This window comes from Oryx dammah, unplaced genomic scaffold, assembly GCF_014754425.2.
Source record: "Oryx dammah isolate SB20612 unplaced genomic scaffold, SCBI_Odam_1.1 HiC_scaffold_3, whole genome shotgun sequence".
In the NCBI taxonomy this organism is placed as follows: Eukaryota; Metazoa; Chordata; class Mammalia; order Artiodactyla; family Bovidae; genus Oryx; species Oryx dammah.
Genome location: NW_024070187.1, coordinates 4,260,513 through 4,285,875, shown reverse-complemented (window position 1 = coordinate 4,285,875; position 25,363 = coordinate 4,260,513). Strand labels below are relative to the sequence as shown.

Below are 25,363 nucleotides of genomic sequence, written 5' to 3'. Positions count from 1 at the left end.
ATTCACCTAACCTATTAGTTCAGTTCAGTTCTGTCGCTCAGTCGGCTACTCTAAACTTCCATTTCATCCCTTTTGTAAAAAAGAATTAATAATACCTATCTGTTACAGGACCAATGTGTCTACTTCATAAAATGACATTAATATCCAATAAAAGAATAAATGGCAGCCCGATTAAAAGAATACTGGTAAATTCAGTACATGTGGAACTGATAGATTCTTTGTGGCTAAATGTCCCATTAAAGAACATATACTTCAATAGTCTATTTTGCAGAGAAATATATTGCAGCTCAAAGGAGTTGTGATTTGCTCATGTCCAGAGAGCTGTTTATTGACAAAATGAAGGCATGAATCCAGGTTGTCTGTCTCCAGCTCTTTCCACTGTGTCACCTTCACTTATCTGAACACATCCATGCTACATGGCTGTTTTCTTGTCTACATGCTCAAAATTCATCTGTTTAATGATCCACTTGAAAATTTTGTACCAAGAGGAGTTCTGTAATCTGTCATTGTAATGGTTTTATGAATCTAGACAGCATTTGCTCAACTCATTACTTCTCATATTTCTCCAATCAACTTTCTAAGAAATTACTGAGAAGTTTTTTTGATCACACCTCCAACTGTCTTCAGTGTTGTGGCATATAATTTATCTGCATGGAAGATATGAGTTGCTTTAAAAATAGGTAGATGGTTTTGAACTGTGGTGTTGGAGAAGACTCTTGAGAATCCCTTGGACTGCAAGGAGATCCAACCAGTCCATCCTAAAGGAGATCAGTCCTGGGTGTTCTTTGGAAGGACTGATGCTAAGGCTGAAACTCCAATATTTTGGCCACCTCATGTGAAGAGTTGACTCATTGGAAAAGACCCTGATGCTGGGAGGGATTGCGGGCAGGAGGAGAAGGGGATAACAGAAGATGAGATGGCTGGATGGCATCACCAACTCGATGTTCTGAGATGCTCTTTTGCTATTTACTCACTTATACTGGATATTTATTTTAGTTCAAGTCATTTTTGTTTTGCCCTTTTAAAATTGGAGGTCACTTTTCAAGATCTAGAAGACTGAAGCAAAAACAGGCATTGAAGAGCTTGGTTTTTTCCCTCTGCCTTTCATTAAATTTCTGTCAATGACCTTCCCTTTTGTTTTCAGCTCCTTGTTCTAATGATGAATGTTTCTGATGACTCTACAGTCAGCCTGATCTACACTGCAGCCTTCCCAATGTGAACTAAATAGGTCTGGTATTTTGTGAGAATGTGTCCCTTATGACATTTCTTCCCACAAATGGCAATTTTAAACTGGGATAATAACCCTAGAATTTCCTATAGAGGGCATTGTTTTCTTGGGATGTCCTTCCCTCTTGTTCTTAAGGGATTATCTGACGTTACTATAAGAGCTATGTTTCTTAGAGCTTGCCTGAATGGCTACCTCTCTTATTTTTTAAATGTGAATTATGACTATATTTATTTATTTAGCTGTGCCTTGTGGCTTGTGTCCAGTTCTAACTGTTGCTTCCTGACCTGCATACAGGTTTCTCAAGAAAGGAGGTCAGGTGGTCTGGTATTCCCATATCTTTCAGAATTTTCCATAGTTTATTGTGATCCACACAGTCAAAGGCTTTGGCATAGTCAGTAATGCAGAAATAACAACAGATTGGTTCCAAATAGGAAAAGGAGTACATCAAGGCTGTATATGGTCACCCTGCTTATTTAACTTATATGCAGAGTACATTATGAGAAATGCTGGGATGGAGGAAGCACAAGCTGGAATCAAGATTGTCAGGAGAAATATCAATAACCTCGGATATGCAGATGACACCACCCTTATGGCAGAAAGTGAAGAGGAACTAAAGAGCCTCTTGATGAAAGTGAAAGACGAGAGTGAAAAGGTTGGCTTAAAACTCAACATTCAGAAAACTAAGATCATGGCATCTGGTCCCATCACTTCATGGGAAATAGATGGGGAAACAATGGGAACAGTGGCTAACTTTATTTTTCTGGGCTCCGAAATAACTGCAGATGGTGATTAGAGCCATGAAATTAAAAGATGCTTACTCCTTGGAAGGAAAGTTATGACAAACTTAGATAGCATATTAAAAAGCAGAGACATTACTTCATCAACAAAGGTCCATCTAGTCAAGGCTATGGTTTTTCCAGTGGGCATGTATGGATGTGAGAGTTGAACTATAAAGAAAGCTGAGCGCTGAAGAATTGATGCTTTTGAACTGTAGTGTTGGAGAAGACTCTTGAGAATCCCTTAGACTGCAAGGAGATCCAACCAGTCCATCCTAAAGATCAGTCCTGGGTGTTCATTGGAAGGACTGATGCTGAAGCTGAAATTCCAATATTTTGGCCACCTCGTGTGAAGAGCTGACTCATTTGAAAAGACCCTGATGCTGGGAAAGATTGAGGACAGGAGGAGAAGGGGATGACAGAGGATGAGATGGTTGGATGGCATCACCGACTCAATGGACACACGTCTGGGTGGACTCCAGGAGCTGGTGATGGACCGAGAGGCCTGGTGTGCTGCGGTTCATGGGGTTGCAAAGACTTGGACACGACTGAGTGACTGAACTGGACTCTGGACTGTGGCTTGTGAGTCAGTTTCCAGACTAGGGATCAAAACCTGGGTCCTGGCAGTGAAAGTTCTGAGTGCAAACCTCTAGACTGCCAAGAAATTCTCTATTTTTCACATTTTGATTGTTTAACATCTACCTTCACTTTCTAATAGAAGCACAATTTCCTCTGGTGCATGAACTCCCCTCTATGCAAGAAGGTTAGGGAAGAGGCCCTACTAGAGAAGACAAGGCAAACACAGGATGGAGTCTCTCAAAGAATCTATTGGCTCCAAATGTGCCAAATTTATCTCAGTTTTTTTAACTTGCTGAGAGAGTGCAGTGAAGATGGAAGGGAGATTTGAAGTGGTGGGCCCTGTGTTCACCAGATCATGAGCATGAACAGAACACTGTTTAGTTGTGGCTGCTCACCTCTGTGCACCTTTGGTCCCTGCCTGTTGCAGGTCCTTCCTACAGATTCATGATCTTGTGAGCCTCCAACATCTTTCTGGTATATCCCCTTCTCTTAAGCTACTTAGCTATCAACTGCAGACCAAGTAAACTTTTTTTGGCTACTTCTCTTTCATCACTTTTTCTCTGGAAGGTAGATTTCCTAAAATGTAGAATACTCCAGTTAGCACTCCTCCTGTGTGTATTGCTAAGGCTTATATAACAGTTCAAATCCTACTATTATAGTTTGCTTCCATTGTTGTTCTATTTCTACTACATCAAATTCTTTCCCAAGAATTTACAATAATTTTCCTTTGCCTACTGGATTAGAAACAAATGCTTTGATTAAATATTTATTTCCTTCTTTATTTATTGCCTTCTTTCCTGGTGGATCCCACCTGCAATGCGGGAGTTCTGGGTTCAGTCCCTGGATTGGAAAGATCCTCTGGAGGAGGGAATGGCAACTCACTCCAGTGTTCTTGCCTGGAGAATCCCCATGGACAGAGGAGCCTGGTGGGCTACAGTCCATGGGGCTGCAAAGAGCTGGACATGACTGAGCGACTAAGCACAGAAAGCCTTCTTTTCACCACCCGTTTATACAACTTAATTTTCCAGAAAATGAACTCTTTGCTCTGCATATGAATGATATCCACTCTTCTACCTACCCATACTGGTCCTCACCTCCTATCGTATATAGTGTAGGTCTCAATGATTCGAATCAAAACAAGATCTCATTATTTCTAAAAATGATACTTGGAAATTGAAAACAACTTGGCCAGTATTAGTGACTTTAAAAAGGGATCCAAGTGGAAAGGACAGAGTGAAAAACAACCAGAGTTTTCATACTTAGAAAAGATTAAAAACATTCCTTTATTAATTTAGAAAATGGTAGAATGAGCTATGATTGCAAGAAATGATGATAACTATGATGATGTCTGTGAATAATTTGTTCCAAGGTTGGTAATAAACAAAATGAATAGATATTTGCAGTTTTAAAGGAAAGATTACTTTATAGAACCACTATTTGAAACAATAGTCTAACAAACTACTAAACAATCTGGGATTTAATTTCCTGTACAAAAAAATTAAGCCATATTCAAACAATTGATGATCCTGTCCCATTATGGCTGTTAGTTTCTAGTTTTTTTCTACAGCATTTCTTAAGCAGCAGCTGCTGCTGCTGCTAAGTTGCTTCAGTCGTGTCCGACTCTGCGCGACCCCATAGATGGCAGCCCACCAGGTTCTGCTGTCCCTGGCATTCTCCAGGCAAGAACACTGGAGTGGGCTGCCATTTCCTTCTCCAATGCCTGAAAGTGAAAAGTAAAAGTGAAGTCGCTCAGTCGTGTCTGACTCTTCGCGACCCCATGGACTGAAGCCTACCAGACTCCTCCGTCCATGGGATTTTCTAGGCAAGAGTACTGGAGTAGGTTGCCATTGCCTTTTCCTCTTAAGCAGCTAGCTGCTAATAAATTTACCAAATCCTGAATCCTAACCGCATTTCCCTCAACCACATCCAATGGTTGGGAACAAACTAAATACAGTCAGAGTCAGAATTGCTATACAACCTGTGGCTGAGAACCACAATGGAACAGAACTGTGGAATTCCTTGGCAGGAAGGCCCTGCCAGCAAGGATCCAGGCTGAGGGTTTCCATCAGTGTTCCATGGAGCCCTGTGCTCCTGCAGGCAGGCTCTAGGAACTGCCAAGAAAGGAGAGGAGGCTCTGAGCTCCATTCCTGCTGCAGCTGGATCAGTCCACCTGAATCCAGTTTAACTTAACGTGGTTCCAGCACATAAGTCACCGGCAGTTTCAAAGAAGTTATAGAACCTTAATTCTGGCAGAAAAAATACACTCATACCCAGTGGGCAGTAAAGCGATTCATTCACCATAAGTCTCCACAGCTGTGAAGGTGTAAGAGTACTTAAAAACAGGGAAAAACATTCCACCCCAAGAAAATGTTTAGAGCAATAGTCACCAACCTTTGTGACACCAGGCATGGTTTCATGGGGGCGATGATTCAAATGCATTACATTTACTGTGCAGTATTATTTCTATTATTATGACATCAGCTCCACCTCAGATCATCAGGCATTAGATCTCTTGAAGAATTCTCCACAGTTTGCACTGACCCTGGTGTGTTGCAGTCCAGGGGATGAAAAAGAGTTGGACATGGCTGAGCGATTGAACTGAACATAGTCAAAGGCATTGGCCTAGTCAATAAAGCAGAAGTAAATGTTTTTCTGGAAAAAAAAAAAAAAAGAACTCCAAAGTGGACTGGGGGATTCTGCCAATTTAAACCATAAAAGACTAAAATTTAAAACAGATATGTGACAAATCTCTCCTAAAACTTCAGCCCTCCTGATAATTACAGTTGATGCTTGAACAACATGGGGGTTAGGGCATTGACTAGGGCACAGCTGATTATCAGACAGTAACTTCACAGTCAGCCTTCCATATCCAAGGATTCAATCAACCTTGGATTGTGCAATACTGCTGTGTTTACTATTGAAATTTTTGCATATAAGTGGACCCTTGAAGTTCAAATCTGTGTTGTGCAAGGGTCAACTGTATCCCTAATTAGTGTAAGACCTTTATAAAGCGATCTAGTAATTATCCTCTGATTTACGAACTTTCCGATAATGCTACATCTGTGCAGCAGAAAAGAGGGAGGAACTGAGCCGAGGGAAAGGAAAGCCTGGCTCCCAGCGAAGGGGAAGGCTCAGAGGAGGCAGAAGGCACCTTGACTCTTGCAGAGTAGAGGGGCAAGGAGAAAAATCTTACAGTTCCCAGGTGCCAAGAAGAGAGAGTCTCTGTTGAGAGACAGTAGGAGGAAACTGACAGCAAGGGAGATAAGCCACTTTTTTTTTTTTTTCCAGAATTCTTGTTATACTTAGGGAAGGAGACAGAAGGCCCCCCAGCTGGCTCTGAGAGGAAGCATGTCCATTTGAGATGCTGTAAGAACATCCCATGGATGCGATGACTTATAAAGAAAGAGATTTACTTCTCACAGCTGTGGAGGTTGGAAGCCTGAGGTCAAAGTGAACAGCATAGTTCAGGGAGGACCCTTCAGGTTTGCAGACCTTGCACAGTGTCCTCACCGGGCAGAAAGGGCCAGAGAGCCCCATGGGATCTCTCTTACAAGAGCACAAATCCCACTCATGAGGACTCTGCTCTCCTGACCTCTTATTTCTTCTTTCTTTTTATTAATTGAAAATGTCATGAGATAGTTGTAGAGTCACATGCAGTTGTAAGAAGTAATACAGAGAGACCCCTTGTACACTTTGCCCAGTTTTCCCTGATGGTAACATGTTGTAAAACTACACAAATATCACAACCAAGACATTGACGTTAATATAATCCACTGATCTTATTCAGATTTTGTTTGTACTTATTTGTGTTCTATGGAGTTTTATTAATAGGTTCATGTATCTGCCACCACAGTTAAGATACTGACTAGTTCCTCCCGTTGCCTTTTTATAATCACACCCATGTTCCTCCTGTCTCTGCCCCTCCCTGTCCCTAACCACTGGCAACTATTAGTCTGTTTTCCATTCCTTAAGCTTTTCATTTCAAAAATATTGTGTAAATATAGTAATATAGTAAATAACATTTTGGGATTGGGTTTTTTCTTTTAGCACAAACCCCTGAACACACATCCAAGTTGTTGCATTTATCAATAGTTTGTTCCTCTGTATGCTAATCCTCCAGAGAATGTATGTGCTACAGTTTGCTTAATTCATCCACTAAGGACTATCTGGGGTATTCCCGTTTTTGACTATTACAAAAAAGCAGTTATGAATATTCATGCAAAAGTTTTGGTATGAACAAAACTTTTCATTTTTCTGGGATAAATACCTAAGAGTTTAATTCTCTGATGGAATGGTAATTGCATATTTAATTTTATAATAAATTGCAAAATTATTTTCCAGAATGGCTGTGTCATTGGACATTCCTGCTGGCAATGTATAAGTGATTCAGTTTCTCCATATCCTTGCCAACAGTCAATGTTGTCACTATTTTTTATTTTAGCCATTCTGATTTATGTGTATTGGTATTATTTCAGTTTTCAATTCCCTGATTTTTATAAGGCTGAACATCTTTTCATGTATTCATTTGCCATCTGTATATCCTCTCTGATGAAATTTCTCTTCATGTATTTTGCCCCTTTTCTGATTACGCTGTCTTTTCACTGCTGAATTTTGAGAGTTCTTTATATATTCTAAATACGAGTATTTTGTAAGATATACATTTTGTACACATTCTTTCTCCATCTGTAGCTTGTCCTTTCATCTTCCCACATGGACTTTAACAGAAGAAGTATTTAATTTTGATGAGGTCCAAATTATCAGTTTTTCCTTTTACCACTGAGCTTTTGGTGTTGGTTAAGAATCCCAAGAATTCCGTGCTCACCCGTGATCATTTTCTATGGTTTTCCCCAAAGTTTCATAGCCTTACATTTACTTTTAGGTCTATCACACATTTTGAGTAGGCTTTTGTATAAAGTGTCAGATTTAAGATGAGTAGTTTTTGTTTGTTTCGTTGGTTTATTTCTGCCTACAAATGTCAACTGCTCCAGCACTGTTTGTGAAACAGGCATTCCTTCCTCCATTGAGTCACACCTTTGTTAAAAATCAGTTGAGCATATTTGTGTAGGTCTATTTCTAAGTTTTCCATTCTGCTCCATTCACGTGTGTTTATCCCTCTGCCAATACCACACTGTTTTGATTACTTTATCTACATAAAAAGTTTGACAACAGGCAGAGGAATTCCTCCCACCTCATTCTTCTTTGTCAAGATTATTTTAGCTCTTCTAGTCTCTGTGCCTATTATAAATTTCTGAACAAACTCATCTATGTTTTAAAAAATCCTTGCTAAGATTTTGATAGGAATTACTTTAAACCTATGATCACTTTTGGGAAAACTGACATCATTAATATGTTGAGTATTCTAAACCATTAACACAGTATGTCTCACCATTTATTTATGTATTCTTTGGTTTTCTTCACCTGCATTTTGTCATTTTCAGGTACATAGAATGGAAAACTGTGCTGTGTTTACTGTATACCTAAGTATTTCATTTTCTTGGAGTAGTTGGAAGCAGTGTGGTATTTTTCATTTCACTTCTTGCATGTTGCTTATTAATATAGAAATACCATTGAGTTTTGTGTGTTGATCTTGTATATTTTGACATTGCTGAATTCCCTTAATTCTCAAAGATTTTGGTAGATTCTCTGGGATTTTCTATGCCAAAAATAATGTCATCTGTAAATACAGGCAGTTTTATATTTCATTTCCAAACTTAAAAATGTCTTTCATTTCATTTTTTTTTTTTTTGCCTCCCTGCAGTGGCTTGAACTTCAAGCACTATATTACATAAGAGAGGTGAGTAAAAGTCTACAAGCAATAAATGCTGGAGAGGGTGTGGAGAAAAGGAAACCCTCTTACACTGTTGGTGGGAATGCAAATTAGTACAGCCACTATGGAGAACAGTGTGGAGATTCCTTACAAAACTGGAAATAGAACTGCCTTATGACCCAGCAACCCCATTGCTGGGCATACACATGGAAGAAACCAGAATTGAAAGAGACACGTGTACCCCGATGTTCATCGCAGCACTGTTTATAATAGCCAGGACATGGAAGCAACCTAGATGTCCATCAGCAGATGAATGGATAAGAAAGCTGTGGTACATATACACAATGGAGTATTACTTTTGAATCAGTTAAAAGAATACATTTGAATCAGTTCTAATGAGGTGGGTGAAACTGGAGCCTATTCTATAGAGTGAAGTAAGCCAGAAAGAAAAACACCAATACAGTATACTAATGCATATATATGGAATTTAGAAAGATGGTAACAATAACCCTGTATGCGAGACAGCAAAAGAGACACAGATGTATAGAACAGCCTTTTGGACTCTGTGGGAGAGGTCGAGGGTGGGATGATTTGGGAGAATGGCATTGAAACATGTATATTATCATATGTGAAAAGAATCACGAGTCCAGGTTCAATGCATGAGACAGGGTGCTCAGGGCTGGTGCACTGGGATGACCCTGAGGGATGGGATGGGGAGGGAGGTGGGAAGGGGGTTCGAGATGGGGAACACATGTACACCCATGGCTGATTCATGTCAATGTATGGCAAAAACCACTACAATACTGTAAAGTAATTAGCCTCCAATTAAAATAAATAAATTAAAAAAAAAGAGTGGTGAGTATAGACATCCTTTCTCTGTTCCAAGTCTAAGGAAAAAAAAACTGTTTTTCATTATTACATGTGGTGTTAGCTGTAGGTTTTCATAGATGTTCTTTATAAAGCTGAGTCTCTCTGTTATTAACCTGCTGAGAACTTTTTCTAAATGTATGTTGGATTTTGTCAAATGTTTTTGGTGTGTCATTTGCTATGCTTCTATGACTTTTCTTCTTTAGCTTGTTGATATGGTGGATTGCATTGATTTTTGAATGCTGAGTCACACTTTCAGACCTGGGATAAATCCCACCTGATCATGTGTATAATCTTTATTATACACTGTTGGATTCTGTCTGCTGATATACTGAGCATTTTTATGTTTAAGTTTGTGAGAGACACTGGTTTGCAGTTTTCTTTTTATTGTACTGTCTTTGTCTAGTTTATTTACCAGAGGAAAAAATGCCTCAGAAAACGGTTTAGGAAATGTTTTTTCCTATTCTATTTTCAGGAAGAGTTTGTGTAAAAGTAGTAATTCTTCTTTGTATATTTGGCAGATTTCTCCAGTGAAACCATCTGGGCAGGGAGATTTTTCTGGGGGTAAGGGCAGCTGTGTGGGTGCAAACTAACTGTGTCTCTTCCTTTTAAGAATATCTTTTTAGTCAAAGAATTATGAGCAAATGTTTCTAAATCAAAAGGGCTACAATAAAAAAGAATGGGTCTCTCCCACCCTCACTCACCTGCTGTCTTACTTCCAACATCTACTTGTGTTGTATTCTTCTGTCAGGCACCTTTACATCTCTAATCTAACTGCTTTTGGTTTTTGATTTACTGATTTTAGATGGTCTGCATTGACTTTCTTCTAGGAAAGATGGGCTTTTAGTTCACTTTAATCACCTCCTATGTCTGCTTCTCCTTTTAGTTTTCTTATAGTTAAAACACTTTCTTCAATAATTTCTTTGAAAAGATTTTGAGAAGTGTGATTCCTAAATTCAAGTATGTGTTTTCCCCTATCTTTGACTCATGAAGTAATATACTTAACATGCTATTCCTTAGTTTCTCAGCTTCCAACAGTTTATCTCACCCCACACTTTGTAAGATGATAATACCTCCCCTCCTTGCATCACCTCCTTCCTCCTTTTCTTTCTCTCTTCTTCCCTATAACTTCTATCAGCCATACCTTTACATGTACTTTATCGAGACTAATAGCTTTTCATTCTGTTTCATAGCCATATTAAATCTTCTGCACTTGGCCTACATTTTAATTATGAAAGATTAAAACTATAAACAGCATTTTCATCAGTATGACTATTTAAATATTTTAAGTACAAAGCCAGTAGGTATGCTCTAAATACATTTCTCTTTCTCTGATTTTATAGTCATGATCCTTGTGAATTTACTTACTGCCCTAAGTATGCCATAATTTAATGTGGTTTTGATCAAGGCTATGCTCTTTTGTAGAGCATTTTCATTTATTTCATTTTTCCTTGCATTTCTTTTTTACTTTTTTTTCTGGTTTGAAGAAGAAACATGCACCTTCTTCAGCACGGTATGGTAGTTTAGAGTATGAGCTCTGGAATTAGGGGCTTCTCTTGTGGCTGAGCTGGTGAAGAATCTGCCTGCAATGTGGGAGAAGAAGAAGTCAAGTCACTCAGTCGTGTTCGACTCTGCAACCCCATGGACTGTAGCCCGCCAGGCTCCTCTATCCATGGAATTTTCCAGGCAAGAGTACTGGAGTGGGTTGCCATTTCCTTCTGGGTTCAATCCCTGGGTTGGGAAGATCCACTGGAGAAGAGAAAGGCTACCCCCTCCAGTATTCTGGCCTGGAGAATTTCATGGACTGTATATTCCATGCGGTTGCAAAGAGTCGGACACGACTCTTTCACTTTTCACTCTTTCATTTTCACTTCACCTTCTGGAATTAGACTGCTTGGCTTTGAATCTTGAGTTAATCAGTAGTTAACTGTGTGTCCGTCACTTCCTTGGTGGTTCAGACAGTAAAGAATCTGCCTACAATGTGGAAGACCCGGGTTCAAGCCCTGAGTTGGGAAGATTCCCCTGGAGAAGGAAATGGCAACCCACTCCAGTTTTCTCGCCTGGAGAATCCCATGGACAGAGGAGCCTGGTGGGCTACAGTCCATAGGGTCTTGAAGAGTCGGACACGACTGAGCGACTTCACTTACTTTCACTTTCATTTTAATTGTGTGTCCAAATCACTCTTTTTAAGATTCTTTTCCATATAGGATATTAGAGTAGTGAGTAGAATTCTCTCTGCTATATAGTAGGTCCTTATTTGTTATTTATTTTTCTAACATTTTTCTTTTAAAACTTTCCCCTAGAACACTATCGATTTCCAATTTTGATGACTGCAGTTCTTTATTTATTTAAGATTGTTCTATAGCCATAATTTTGAAATTCATTTAGAATGGATACCTTCTCCACTGTTCCTTTTATTTCATTGCTACTTAATTCTTGCATATCATCTTCATTTTGCATGAATCTTTTTCATATAACTTCTTCAAAATAATGAGTTTAAAGTAAGTTCTTGCTTATCAGAAAATGGCTATAATTTGACTTAAGTTCAATATCATCTTCCGTTGGAATCTTGAAAATCTTGCTTTATTGATCTCTAACATCCACTTTTGGTGTTAACATATTTATACCATCAGACTGACTTTTTCTCCCTTATGAGTACCCTGGTTACTATTTGGAAGCTTTTATTGATCTCTTTGTAATTGGATTCTGAAATGTTATGGGGATATGTGTTGAAGCATGGCCCATTTATTCTTCTGCTCTTTGTGTGCTTTTTGAATTTGGAGACTTTTGACTCCATTATCTCTGTGTTTTATTTCTGTTTTGTTCATTTTGGGGGGGGGTGTGAAACTCTTATTAATCAGATTTTGGAATTCCTAGGTGTATCCTCCATGTTGAATATCTTTTGTTTATACATATTTTTTATCTTATAAATTCTCTTTGTCCTTTTGGTCCACATTATAAAAAGTTTCTTGTCTTTATCTTCCAATTCTTATATATAAATTCAGTAATCATATTTTCACTTTTAAGAGCTTTTCTTATTCTCAAATTGTTTCTTTTCAGAAATGCTTGCTCTTGAATTATGAAGTCAATCTCTTCTTAAATCAAGACACCTCCCACTTATCATCAGTAACTCATTCATGAAAATGATACATTCTGTGTGAAAGTGCGCACTCGGAGCCTACTCCCTATTATTTAGAATTCCAAATTAAACTTCCAACAGAATTCCTTAAGTGTAACTAAAGCATGCAAAAGTGCTTAAAATATTGCTTCCAACTGCAAAAGCAATTAGAATGTTCTCATCTAATTGTTTGTGTGCATGTTGTTCTGTATGCAGCATTTTCATGGGACATCATGAATATTTTTTTCCAACACGCTATAGCAACCAGCACACAGAAATTAATGAATATGTGAGAAAAATTCAGGTATAATTTGCAACAAAACAGGGCAATCACCTTGGATGACCTGTTACCCATGAAGAAAGGAACAGACTGGAAATTTGAAGAAAGTTGAGAGGCAAGGAGGGTTGCAGTGTAATCATTGTCATTGGTTGTGGAGAATGATATCATGGGTAAGTTGGGGTGCAAAGGTACAATTTCAAGCAAACTATAAAATTCAGAAGCTGTCGGGTTTTTTTTTTTTTTTTTTAATATCACCTCTGTGCTCAGGTAAAGACTCCTGAATGAATCTTCAGGGGAGATAGTTGATATTTTAGGATGAAAAATTTCAGAATAAAGCTTTACTTACTCTCCTCTAGTCTTATTGCATGGTGCTATAAGAAATATCTGGCAGCCAAGTTCAGAGATAATGATTATCAATGTATTTGCAGAATCCACAAATAGTTTTTAGCAAGCAGTATCTAGTAGTTTAATTGAATACCTTCTGGTTACAACTGTGATTAAATTTTTCAGACTAATATTCTGAACAACTTCAGTACTTGTTAATTTCTCATCATGCAATTAAAGAATTTGATCTCTTTTCCAGTGACCTCTTTGCAAAGTGAGTCTCCTTTTCAAAACTAATGATTGCAAAGAATGGCTCAGTTGCAAAGAATGTGTGATGTGCTTCATTGCTAGATCGTGTCTGACTCTTTGTGACCCCATTGACTAGCCTGCCAGGCTTCTCTGTCCATGGGGATTCTCTAGACAAGAATATTGGAGTGGGTTGCCATGCCCTCCTTCAGGGAATCTTCCCAACCCAGGGATTGAACCCAGTCTCCTGTATTGCAGGCAGATCCTTTACCAGCTGAGCCACCAGGGAAGCCCAAGAGTACCGAAATGGGTAGCCTATCCCTTCTCCAGGGGAACTTACCAATCCAGGGATTGAACTGGGGTCTTTTGCATTGCAGGTGGATTCTTTACCAGCTAGGCTACCAAGGAAGTAATGAGAATGTGTGAAATGGTGTGGTTTCTTTTATTAATGTCAGCAACATTCTGTACACACATCCCTTTGTGGACACTAGGCATGCTGTTCAAAATATCTGTGATTTTGATGTTCTGCTGCTGCTGCTGCTAAGTTGCATCAGTCGTGTCCGACTCTGTGCGACCTCATAGACGGCAGCCCACCAGGCTCCCCCATCCCTGGGATTCTCCAGGCAAGAACACTGGAGTGGGCTGCCATTTCCTTCTCCAATGCATGAAAGTGAAAAGTGAAAGTGAAGTCGCTCAGTCGTGTCCGACTCTTAGCGATTCCATGGACTGCAGCCCACCAGGCTCCTCTGCCCATGGGATTTTCCAGGCAAGAGTGCTGGAGTGGGGTGCCATTGCCTTGTCTTATTCCCTTTTATTCTGCAAACTTTCTTCAACTGCCTAACAATCCTTGGTTGCCTTTACACATGTAAGAATGGAGCAACATGAAAGACTTCTGGCTTCTCTGTGTGCATGAGCTGGAGTTGTCCTCAGAAAGACTTTGATTTAGGATGAATGGGCTTCCTCTAGAGGTCATACAAATTGCAGGACTCTGAGGTTTTTCCCTGTGGAGCCAAGTTGGTACTAGTTCTGTAGTCCTGCTCAGAGTGCTTCCTTCAATTATTCTAGAAGAAGAAACTTCTGCATGTATATTTGTGCTAGAAAAAACAAGTAGACCGAAGTAAAATTATATCTCTTCTGGTAGTTTTATTTTTATTTGCATTACTCTAATAGGTACAAATACTATTTTTAAAAAGTAACTGAATTGACTTTTTACTTTCCATTAATGGCAATAGTGAGATTTTCAAATAATAGAATAAAATAAGCCCAAGTTAAACATCAGGGTAATAAAACAGAAAGCAGAAAAAATGTGGCTTCATTAGGCTAAAATGTTAAAATAACTTACCATCAAACAATGAAGGAGGGATTTTTCTTTCTTTCCTTTCCTTTTTTTTTTTGTATACGAGGAAAGAAATACAGAAACCCAGGTTAGGTATTAGGGAAAAAATTCTTGGATATAAAGGTTATCATGCAAAAAAAGAGCATTATAAAGTGTTCTTCCAAGAAAAGCTTAATAAAAATATTAAACATTCATGTAATTTATGTACTCAGTTGATCACCAAACATAAAACAATGTCAAATTAATTTAACATAATGCAAAAAACAGCTGTATGAGTAAATAATTTTTGTGTCAATATAATGTAAATTATTAAGCCATCTTTCAATGGATGATTTAAAATGAAAACTAACTGAAATCAAGCAGTAAACAAGTGATATATACATTTAGACATACACATACACACACATACACTCAAACACTGGAGTTTCTATTTTGCTAAAAATATATTCAGGGGAAAACTAAAGTATAACACACTAAAATTCTCATTATAATTACCTCTGGATTTGAAATACATAAATTTTCTTTATATTTCTGCATGCATATTTGTTTGTTCTGTATGTTAATTAGGATGTTTTGGACTGCAAATAAAAGAAAATTCATCTCAACTGGCTGAAACAATAAGGGAGATGTACTACTTCACATGAAAGCGATTCCGAAGGTAGAGCAATCATGGGGAAGTAAATTCTATAGCTGAATGATTTCACCATGGACTGGCGTTCTCTCCTTTGGATTACTTCATCCTCCTTAGCATGGCTCTGCTTTTATTCTTAGCATGCTACCTTTGTGCAAATAAGATGACTACACTATCTCTAAGCACTGCAACTCAAACAATATTCAAAAGCCAAGAGAGGAAAGGAAAATATATACTTTTCTCAAACCCTTTATGAAAGTGAGGAAAATCTTGGACTACCCCCCAGCCCCCCATGGCCAAAATGGGTTGTATGCCCATTTTATAACTCATCATGGACAAGGGGAATGAAATTTAAAATACTGACCTAAATTAATGAAATCCAATCCTAGAGCTGAGAATGATCCTAAATATCCCTGAAGAACATGTCCATCCAGTACCTAACATACCAGGTTTCTGCTTGGAAGGAATAATACCCAATAATACCTAAATAAATAGAATTATCCTATTTGCAAAGGGTGATATTATTAATTCTCTATTGCTGGTACAACAAATTACCACAATCTTAGTAGTTTAAAAGAACACACATTTATACCTTACAGTTCTGGAAGTCAGGTGTTTAAATGGGTCTGCAGGGTTGTATTCCTTCTGAAGGCTCTAGAAAAGAATTTGTTTCCTCACCTTTTCCAGTTTCTAGAGATTGCCTACATTCCTTGACTCAAAGTTCTGCATTATTCTGACCTGTGACACAGTTGCCACATCTCCTTCTCTGCTTCTGACACTCCTGACTCTACATATCCTTGTGATTAAGAAAGTCCAGCCAGATAATACAGGCTGATCTCCCCAGCTCTGGATCCTCAACTTGGTCACATCAGCAAAATCCCTTTTGCCAAGTAAAGTAACATGATCACAGTCTGTAAGGATTAGGACATAGACATCTTTGAAGGACCAGTATTCTGTTTTATCACATAGAATTAACACGACTTAATATTGCACAGTGACTTATCATAAAAATGCCAATTATCTCCAAAATGACACATAAATTGAATACAATACCAATCAAAATTCCAGGGGAACAAACATTTTTGGGGGGCTTCCCAGGTGGCACTAGTGGTAAAGAATCTGCCTACTAAGGCAGAAGACATAAGAGATACAGGTTTGATCCCTGGGTCAGGAAGATCCCTTGGAGGAGGGCACAGCAACCCACTCCAGTATTCTTGCCTGGAGAATCCTATGGACAGAGGAGCCTGGTGAGCTATGATCCACAGGGTTGCAAAGAGCTGGACACAACTGAAGCAACTTAGTACGTACAAACTTATTTTTAAACGCTTATGGAAAAATAAAGGTTCCTACACAGCTAAATCAGCTCTGAAAGAGAAGGTCAAAGAAATGAAGGGCTTTCCAAATACAATATTTAGATATCCTAAAAAGTCTTTTCAATAAACACTATAGCACTGGTGTGGGCTTAGACACTAAACAATGTTCAAAATAGAAAGAAAAGAAAATGGGAAGTGGACTTATAATGTTTATTTTTTCCCCCAGTTTCATTGAGATAAAATTGGCGTATAACCTTGCATTAGTTTAAGGTGTAAAACATGACTTGAAACAAGTATATATTACAAAATGATTACCACAATCAATATAGTTAACATCTACCACCTCACAAGGACCTACTGTATAGCACATGGAACTCTGTTCAATACTCTGTGATACTTTATGTATCAACTTGAATGACCATGGGGTGCCCAGATGTCTGGTTAAACATTACTTTTGGGTGCATCTGGGTGTGTTAAACATTACTTGAGGGTGTTTCCAGAGGTGATTATTATTTGAATTGATGAACTGAGTAAAGCAAATGGCCCTTCCCAGTGTGGTTGGGCATATCTGTCTTTTGAGGGCCTAAATAGACAAAAGCCTGGAGGAAGGTTGAACTTTTTTTCTGCCTGACTGCTTGAGCTGAGAAACTGCTCTTCTGTCCTGAAGACCCCTGGTTCTCAGGCCTTCAGATTCAGACTGAAATCTGCAACGTTGCTTCCGTGGCTCTCTGGCTTTTGAACTACCAGCACCACACACTTTCTTGGTCTCTGACTTACAGACAACAGACTGTTGGACTTCTCAGCCTCCATAACTGTGTGTGTCAATTCTTTACAATAGATCATACGTACACACATGTACTATTGGTTCCGTTTCCCAGCAGAACCCTGGCTAACATGCTTCTCTTTCAACTCTTTCCCTAGACTGCTCTCATTGACTTCTGCAGTTCTGCAACATCATGAAAGTCTATCTCTGCTTGCCTCTGCTCTCTCTTTTCTTTGCCCCTGTTTAATGCCTTATGGGCTTCGTAGGTGATGCTAGTGGTAAGAACACGCCTGCCAGTGCAGGAGACACAGGTTTGATCCCTGGGTCAAGATGATCCCCTGGAGGAAGGAATGGCAACGCACTACAGTAATCTTGCCTGGTAAATTCCATGGACAGAGAAGCCTGGCAGGCTACAGTCCACGGGGTCACAAACAGATGGACACAACTGAGCGACTGAGCACACACAAACACACACGTACACACACACCATATTTTTGTTTTTCTAGGAACAGCTCTGATTTTGCTGCAGTAATAAAAGCAGTCAGAGAGCTAGGTGGCCTGAGGCAAAAAACCATGTAAGACAGCCATTTTTCCATGCAGCCACCACCTGCATCTTTTGGCATAATCTCATTTCAACAAATCTCATCTCAATCTCATTTCATCTCTTTGCCTTTGTCATGGTCTATTCCACACTTGCTTGCTCTTTAGAAGAAAAGCTAGGACAAACCTAGACAGTGTACTAAAAAGCAGAGACATCACTTTGCCAACAAAGGTCCGTATAGTCTAAGCTCTGTTTTTTCCAGTTGTCATGTATGGATGTGAGAGTTGGACCATGAAGAAGGCTGAGCACCGAAGAATTGACACTTTTGAACTGTGCTGTTGGAGAAGATTCTTGAGAGTCTTTATCTCCTTGGACTGCAAGGAGATAAAACCAGCCTATCCTAAAGGAAATCAGTCCTGAATATTCATTGGAAGAACTGATGGTGAAGCTGAAGCTCCAATATTTTGGCCACCTGATGCGAAGAACTGAGTCATTGGAAAAAGACCCTGATGCTGGGAAAGATTGAAGGCAGGAAGAGAAGGGGACAACAGAGGATGAGATGGCTGGATGGCATCAGTGACTCGATGGACGTGGGTTTGAGCAAGCTCTAGGAGATGGTGAAGGACAGGGAAGCCTGGTGTGCTGCAGTCCATGGGGTTGCCAAGAGTTGGGCACGACTGAGCAACTGAACAATTCCACACTCACACATTCCAAGAGGAATACAAACTTCTACTTTATTAGCAACCCAAATAAATTTTTTAAAATTAACTGTGTTTCATATAAATTGCATCATCAATTCCTCCAGCTTAATAATTCAGTTCTGAGAGTTGGCTGACAGAGTATTTCCACATGTAGTAATGGAACATAACCATGACGCTGCTGAATTCTGTTGGGTTTTGTTTGCTTGTGGGCAACTGTACTTGCTCTAACTTGATCTCCTTTACAGTAGCAGTTTTGACCATGACCTACAATAGGAAATATCTTTACATTAGTCACACAGACGTGAAATTTAATTTCTTACTACATGTGTGTATACATATATGATTATACATACACAAACAACCAAATTTTTACTATGTAAATGCTCTTTGAAATTCTCTATTCTATTTCAGCTTTTTTCAAAAATTGCTAATCCTGATGCACAAATGACTAATTAACAGGTTTCAACTTCTAGTTTGAAATTCACTGCTCCAAAATATAAATGTCTCTGCTTCAGAATAAAGTTCAAACTCCTTCGTATAGCACTAGAAGGCTCTTTATGATTTTCTTTTCCTCTCCAGCTTCATCTCTCACCACTTTCTCTTTGCATGCTAAACTTCAAGAATACAGACTACTCACATTTTCCAGGAAAATTGCTCTTTCCTCAAAATCTTACACAACATAAATTGTATACTGTTCATCCTTGTATTTGAGTTCAGCATAATGACTAGCATAAACTAGGGATTCAAAAAATATTAGGTGAATCAGTAAGTGAATGAATAATGAACCAAGGAAAAATTAGATAAAAATCTATTCAAATAATGTACTTTGACAATAACATTCCACAGATTTCACTCTGCAAATGTAGGTTTAGGCTACAGAAAGGCAAAAAAGCACTCAATAACCTAGAGATTTACTAAGGAAAATTATAATTTCTGGAAACTAAAGTGAACACTTTCATAAAAGCTTATCTACTTTGAGGAAATTTTCCCCCATTTAATTTGCTTCAGCTGGATTTTGGCCATCAACAAATCTGACAGACAAATAAAATTGACTGTGTATTAAGTTCCACACAACCTTGGTATAATGATGACTTGGAAAAATGAGCTGTAATAACATAAGTCCTGGTTATTGTAGTAACTACTTCTGTGGTATAATAGACAATCAAAGAGAAATATTTAGCCTGTTTATTTGCTAATGAAAAATGCTTAGTGGTGGCCTATTACCATCAGGGAAAATAATCTGTCCCGAAGTGGAACACAGAAATGGCGCATTAGAGATCAATGGTGTATTAGAGATCAATAGTGTATTTGAGACCTATAGGTCTCAAACTTCCTTGTGAATTTGGATCTTGTTAAAATGCACATTCTGATTCACTAGGTCTGGAACAGAATCTGAGACTGCATTTTTAAGAAGATTCCAGGTGATACGATGCTACAGGTCTATTGCCCAGACTCTAAATAGAAAGTTCAGTTCAGTTCAGTCACTCAGTCATGTCCAACTCTTTGTGACCCCATGGACTGCAGCACACCAGGCCTCCCTGTCCATCACCAACTCCTGGAGTTTACCCAAACTCATGTTCACTGAGTCGGTGATGCCATCCAACCATCTCATCCTCTGTCATCCCCTTCTCCTGCCCTCAATCTTTCCCAGCATCAGGGTCTTTTCAAATGAGTCAGGTCTTCACATCAGGTGGCCAAAGTATTGGAGCTTCAGCTTCACCATCAGTCCTTCCAATGAACACCCAGGACTGATCTCCTTTAGGATGGACTGGCTGGATCTCCTTGCAGTCCAAGGGACTCTCAAGAGTCTTCTCCAACACCACAGTTCAAAAGCATCAATCCTTTGGCGCTCAGCTTTCCTTATGGTCCAACTCTCACATCTGTATATGACTACTGGAAAAAGCATAGCCTTGACTAGATGGACATTTGTTGGCAAAGTAATGTCTCTGCTTTTTAGTATGCTGTCAAGGTTGGTCATAACTTTTCTTCCAAGGAGTAACAGTCTTTTAATTTCATGGCTGCAGTCACCATCTGCAGTGGTTTTGGAGCCCCCCAAAATAAAGTCTATCACTGTTTCCACTGTTTCCCCATCTATTTCCCATAAAGTGATGGGACCAGATACCATGATCTTAGTTTTCTGAATGTTGAGCTTTAAGTCCAACAAGAAAGGAAAGCATTATTTAAGCCCAAATAACAAGAAAAGCACATAATTTTTATTTTATTATTTTTTGCAGACATCTATGTTTAATGTCTACATTTTAGAAGTGGCCAGTTTGAGAAACAAAATTACAACTACAAAAGCCTCGCTTTGGCATTACTGACCTGAAATACTAGCGTTTCTAATGCAACAGCTTTTGTAAGACTATGGGATCATCGTGTACGAAGCACTCATGAAAAGTACACAGTTTATTGAAGAAGTTCTCTTTTGATCCTAGGCAGCATTACTTCCCATTTCAAATATTTGTGTTACCAAGGTAACTGGGCCACAAGCAGGTCCTATGACCACTTGACCTAATGACTTGTGCTGGAGGAACTGTTTCAGCCAAACAGCAGCCTTTCCTCCCTCCACAGAATTTCAAATTAAAAGGAACCAGTACTATTCTTCCCAGAATAAGATATCTTCCAGTTATCAGTGAAGCAGCCACTTTTCATTGACATCAGAAACTTCAGTTGTTGTCAGTTCTCTACATTGCTACTACATAGAACTGAAACATCTTGAAAAGATACATAAAAGTCACATGGAACCCAAACAGCTCACTGTACTATTTTGGCTCATATTCCTCTAACTTAACTTTTTTTTTCCTTCAAGTTTTTAATGGAAGATAATCAAATCCCAGTCTCAGAGAGTCAGCTTCCCATGTGTCAGGAACATCTATAAGTCAAGAGTTTTTGACAATAATAGAAAAATGAAGGTGTAGTTTTCCTCCAGTTCCTTTCCTTGATTAAAGATTTTTTGTTTTGTTTTGTTTTGTTTTTACTATATACCTTTTTCCAAGGAGAGGAAAAATGGGGAATATATATAGAGATGCTTTAACTAAAGAGAAAGTCTTTCTCTGGAATGTTTACTACAATAAAGACTATTTAAAGAGAAGTCTGTCAAGGATAAAAAGCAAATCCAATCTAGATAACTCACCAAGGTTTATACTTATCCCATGAAATTCCCATCATAATTATTGAAATAACTCTGCAAATTATCAATTATCACAGAGAACAGTTCTTCCAAAGACTTGAGAATTTAATAGATAAATTTAAAGGAAACAAATTAGTCAATTAAGCTCTTTGAAGTCCACACAAGCCTAGTGTATTCTGCAGCCTCCAGAAATTTCCCAAGGAAGGAGCCCAAACTACATCCTGCTTCATGTGTCAATCTTGCCACAGCACACCACTACCCTTTCTCTCCAAGTCTGCCGAAGGAGATGCCCTGTGTGGGTCTCATGACCTTGCCCCTTCTCCCACAGCCCTTTGCTGACTGGATATTGGGCCCAATGTCAAAGCATATTGTGCCCCAAATCAAAGCTTCTCTTTGGGCTAAGACATAGTAAATTAAATAAAGATACAGGGTCAAATGAAGCCAGAAGATACACAGAAAAGACATAAGCAAGAGTGGAGACCACAGGATTTTGAGGAAATAGAAAAGCTAAAGATGAATAAATAGAATAGGATGAGTTTTCCCAGCTTTGTTCTCTCTTCAACACTTCACTCCTTAACTAAGGAAAATATTTGCTAGATATTTCCCTCTAGGGGCCATTTTATTAGCCAGATTGTGTGGGATAAGTGTGGGGGGGTAGATATTAGGATGGGGTATTTGTGTCAATAAGACTGAGATTTAAAGGGCAGAGAGAGGAAATGGGAGAAGGAAAGGGACAGAGGAAAAGGAACAGGTGGAGAGAGAGAAGAAAAAAAAAGAACAGGAATGAGAGCAGCGAAGAAAGGAAAAAAGAGAGAAAAGACTGACCAGGCTGGAGAAAGGAAAGGACTTAAAGAGCAAGAATGTCCACAGTATAAGTGGAACATACTCAAGACAACTGGAATATACTCAAGATAACTGGAAGGTAATCAAGGGAGCTTCTCTTGGGGAAGGATGGGGAGTGTAGCACAAAGGAGTTGAGGAGTCTAGAGGTCCAGGATTACCAAGGAGGAGGGCAAGAGTCAGGGGGAGGGCTTTGCATTAATACAACATGGCAACATTGTGTCTGAAGTACAGATGGTCTGAAAAGATACCTGAGACTTGCAGGTTGAGAAGAGTCTTGTGAGACATGACAAATTGTGACAGAAAACACCTGAGTGGAAGAGAAGAAAGGGGTTTTAAGAAATAACCTTGTGAAAAGTGAGCTAAAACCTTAAAATATTTTGAAGTATACAAGTAAAATTTTAAATTATTTTACATGAGTGTTGGTTACTGGACTATGTTTCTTAGAATGTGATGCAGTACCTAGCCTGGGCCTAGCCTAGCCTAGAACACTAGGATTTATTCAGGCTACCAAGAGTAAAGCAGAAGGCAGAAGATATGAGACAGTAGAAAGACTTAATAAACCAAAGATTAAACACTGTGGTAGTAAAAAGCAATCAGATTTAAATAGCAGGCCTTTCAATTGCTGAAGGGAAGCAAAGTCACATTTGTGGCTAAGCTCTGAAGATTCATGACTTCTCATGGGGTGTTCCATACAGCTGCCAATTGGGTCCAACTTCAGTTTCCATGAGATCTACCTGTCACCATCCTTAAATTCAACACAGAAGCCCTTTTCCTTTATTGCTGAGAAAACAGCCTCACCAAAACTCCAATTATTTGAGGTAAACTGAATCTTTGCTCATTGCAACCAAAAAACCAAAAGTCAATGCAATCTCATTTTTCTGCACATCACAAAAATAAATACAACTTATTCATTAAAAGCCTCAAACATCAGTGCAATGATAGATAAGATTATATAAATTCATTAAAAATATTTATTGATAACCTCTTACATGATACCAAGAACCTTCTATTGCTGGGCAACAAACTAAGTGCTGGATAAACAAGACAGATGAAATCTTTGACCTTATGTAACTTACATTCTAGTGAAAGCATTAGTCGCTCAGTAGTGTCTGATTCTTTGCGACCCCATGGACTGTAGCTTGCCAGGTTCCACTGTGCACAGAATTCTCTAGGAAAGAATACTGGAGTGGGTTGTCATGCCTTTCTCCAGGGGATCTTCTGGATCCAGGGACTGAATCCAGGTCTCCTGTATTGTAGGTGGATTCCTCACTGTCTGAACCACCAGGGGAGCCCATTCTAGTGAAAGACACCAAATATACATACACACACACATATATGTATGCTTGCTTGCTAAGTCACTTCAGTCATGTCTGACTCTTGCGACCTTATGGACTGTAGCCCATACCTGGCTCCTCTGTCCATGGGATTCTCTAGGCATAGTGGTTCGCCATGCCCTCCTCCAGGGGATCTTCCTGATGCAGGTATCGAACCTGTGTCTCTTATGTCTCTTGCATTGGCAGCTGGGTTCTTGATCACTAGTGCCACCTGGGAAGCCTATATATATATATATATATATATCTCATACAGAAGAAGTGAAGTTGCTCAGTCGTGTCTGACTCTTTGCGACCCCATGGACTGTAGCCTACAAGGCTCCTCTGTCCATGGAATTTTCCAGGCAAGAGTACTGGAATGGGTTGCCATTTCCTTCTCCAGGAGATCTTCCCGACCCAGGGATCAAACCCGGGTCTCCCGAATTGCAGGCAGATGCTTTACTGTCTAAGCCACCAGGGCTTATATATATATATATATATATATATATACTCAAATAAATTGTATCTTCAAAGTCATAAAGTTTAGATATGTTATTTCTCCAACACTGAAAATCTAATTTGAATAATGTGCTGGCTGAATTTACCAGCTGTTTTAGCATCCTGCAGACACAGTGTGAAGATCTACATTTTAAACCTAATGATTCTATTTATAGGTAATGTGAAATTTTCAACAGGATCTACATCTTACTCAAAGTGTTGTATTTTATTTCATTAAGTCTCACTTACTTTGCTTTAAGCACTAGATCAGTGCTAATTTCTAAGCCTGTTCTTACAAAGAAAGTAAAACTGTTCTCTTAAAATGAATTTACTACTATTTCTTTCTCAGAGTCCATTTAAGACAATCCCTGCTTGGATCAGTTTCTTATTGATACTAAGACTACAGTTTGATCCAATAAAATTCCTCCTCATAAAAAGAAGTCCTTTATTATCTGTGGATATTACAGGAAAGAGAAAGTTTTAAAAAGCCAAGCATGGGGTTTCATCTGTAGATTAACCTGACAATTTCTTCTGTATCTCAATTAGTATGGACTCTGTGTGTGTATTAGTAGTCCAATTATTAGTGGACTGGTGGGAAGAGCTACTGAGCGTCATTTTGCAGGAGTTTGAGCATGAGTTTTCATGAACATGAGTTTGAGCAAATTCCAGGAGATGGTAAGGGACAGGGAAGCCTGGCATGCTGCAGTCCATGGGGTCGCAAAGAGTGGGACATGACTGAGCAACTGAAGAACAACTTCTCATCAAGGTTTCTGAGGAAAGTTCAGTTCAGTTCAGTCGCTCAGTCGTGTCCGACTCTTTGCGACCCCATGAATTGCAGCACTCCAGACCTCCCTGTCGGAGAAGGCAATGGCACCCCACTCCAGCACTCTTGCCTGGAAAATCCGATGGGCGGAGGAGCCTGGTAGGCTGCAGTCCATGGGGTCGCTAAGAATCAGAGACGACTGAGCGGCTTCACTTTCACTTTTCACTTTCATGCACTGGAGAAGGAAATGGCAACCCACTCCAGTGGTCTTGCCTGGAGAATCCCAGGGACAGGGGAGCCTGGTGGGCTACTGTCTATGGGGTCGCACAGAGTTGGACACAACTGAAGT

At 39.1% G+C, this 25,363-nt stretch overlaps 1 protein-coding gene and 1 long non-coding RNA gene across 2 annotated transcripts in view; both read right to left on the bottom strand.

Moving 5' to 3' along the window:
- QRFPR (pyroglutamylated RFamide peptide receptor) overlaps nucleotides 1–25,363 on the bottom strand; it is a 52,250-nt gene that overhangs the window by 16,563 nt on the left and 10,324 nt on the right. The gene's annotated exons all lie outside the window — the stretch shown is intronic.
- Nucleotides 18,482–23,888, bottom strand: LOC120861670. Its single transcript, XR_005720573.1, has 2 exons — nucleotides 23,849–23,888; nucleotides 18,482–18,734 (listed from the first exon to the last, which is right to left on the bottom strand). It is a non-coding gene; the product is annotated as an uncharacterized LOC120861670 (long non-coding RNA).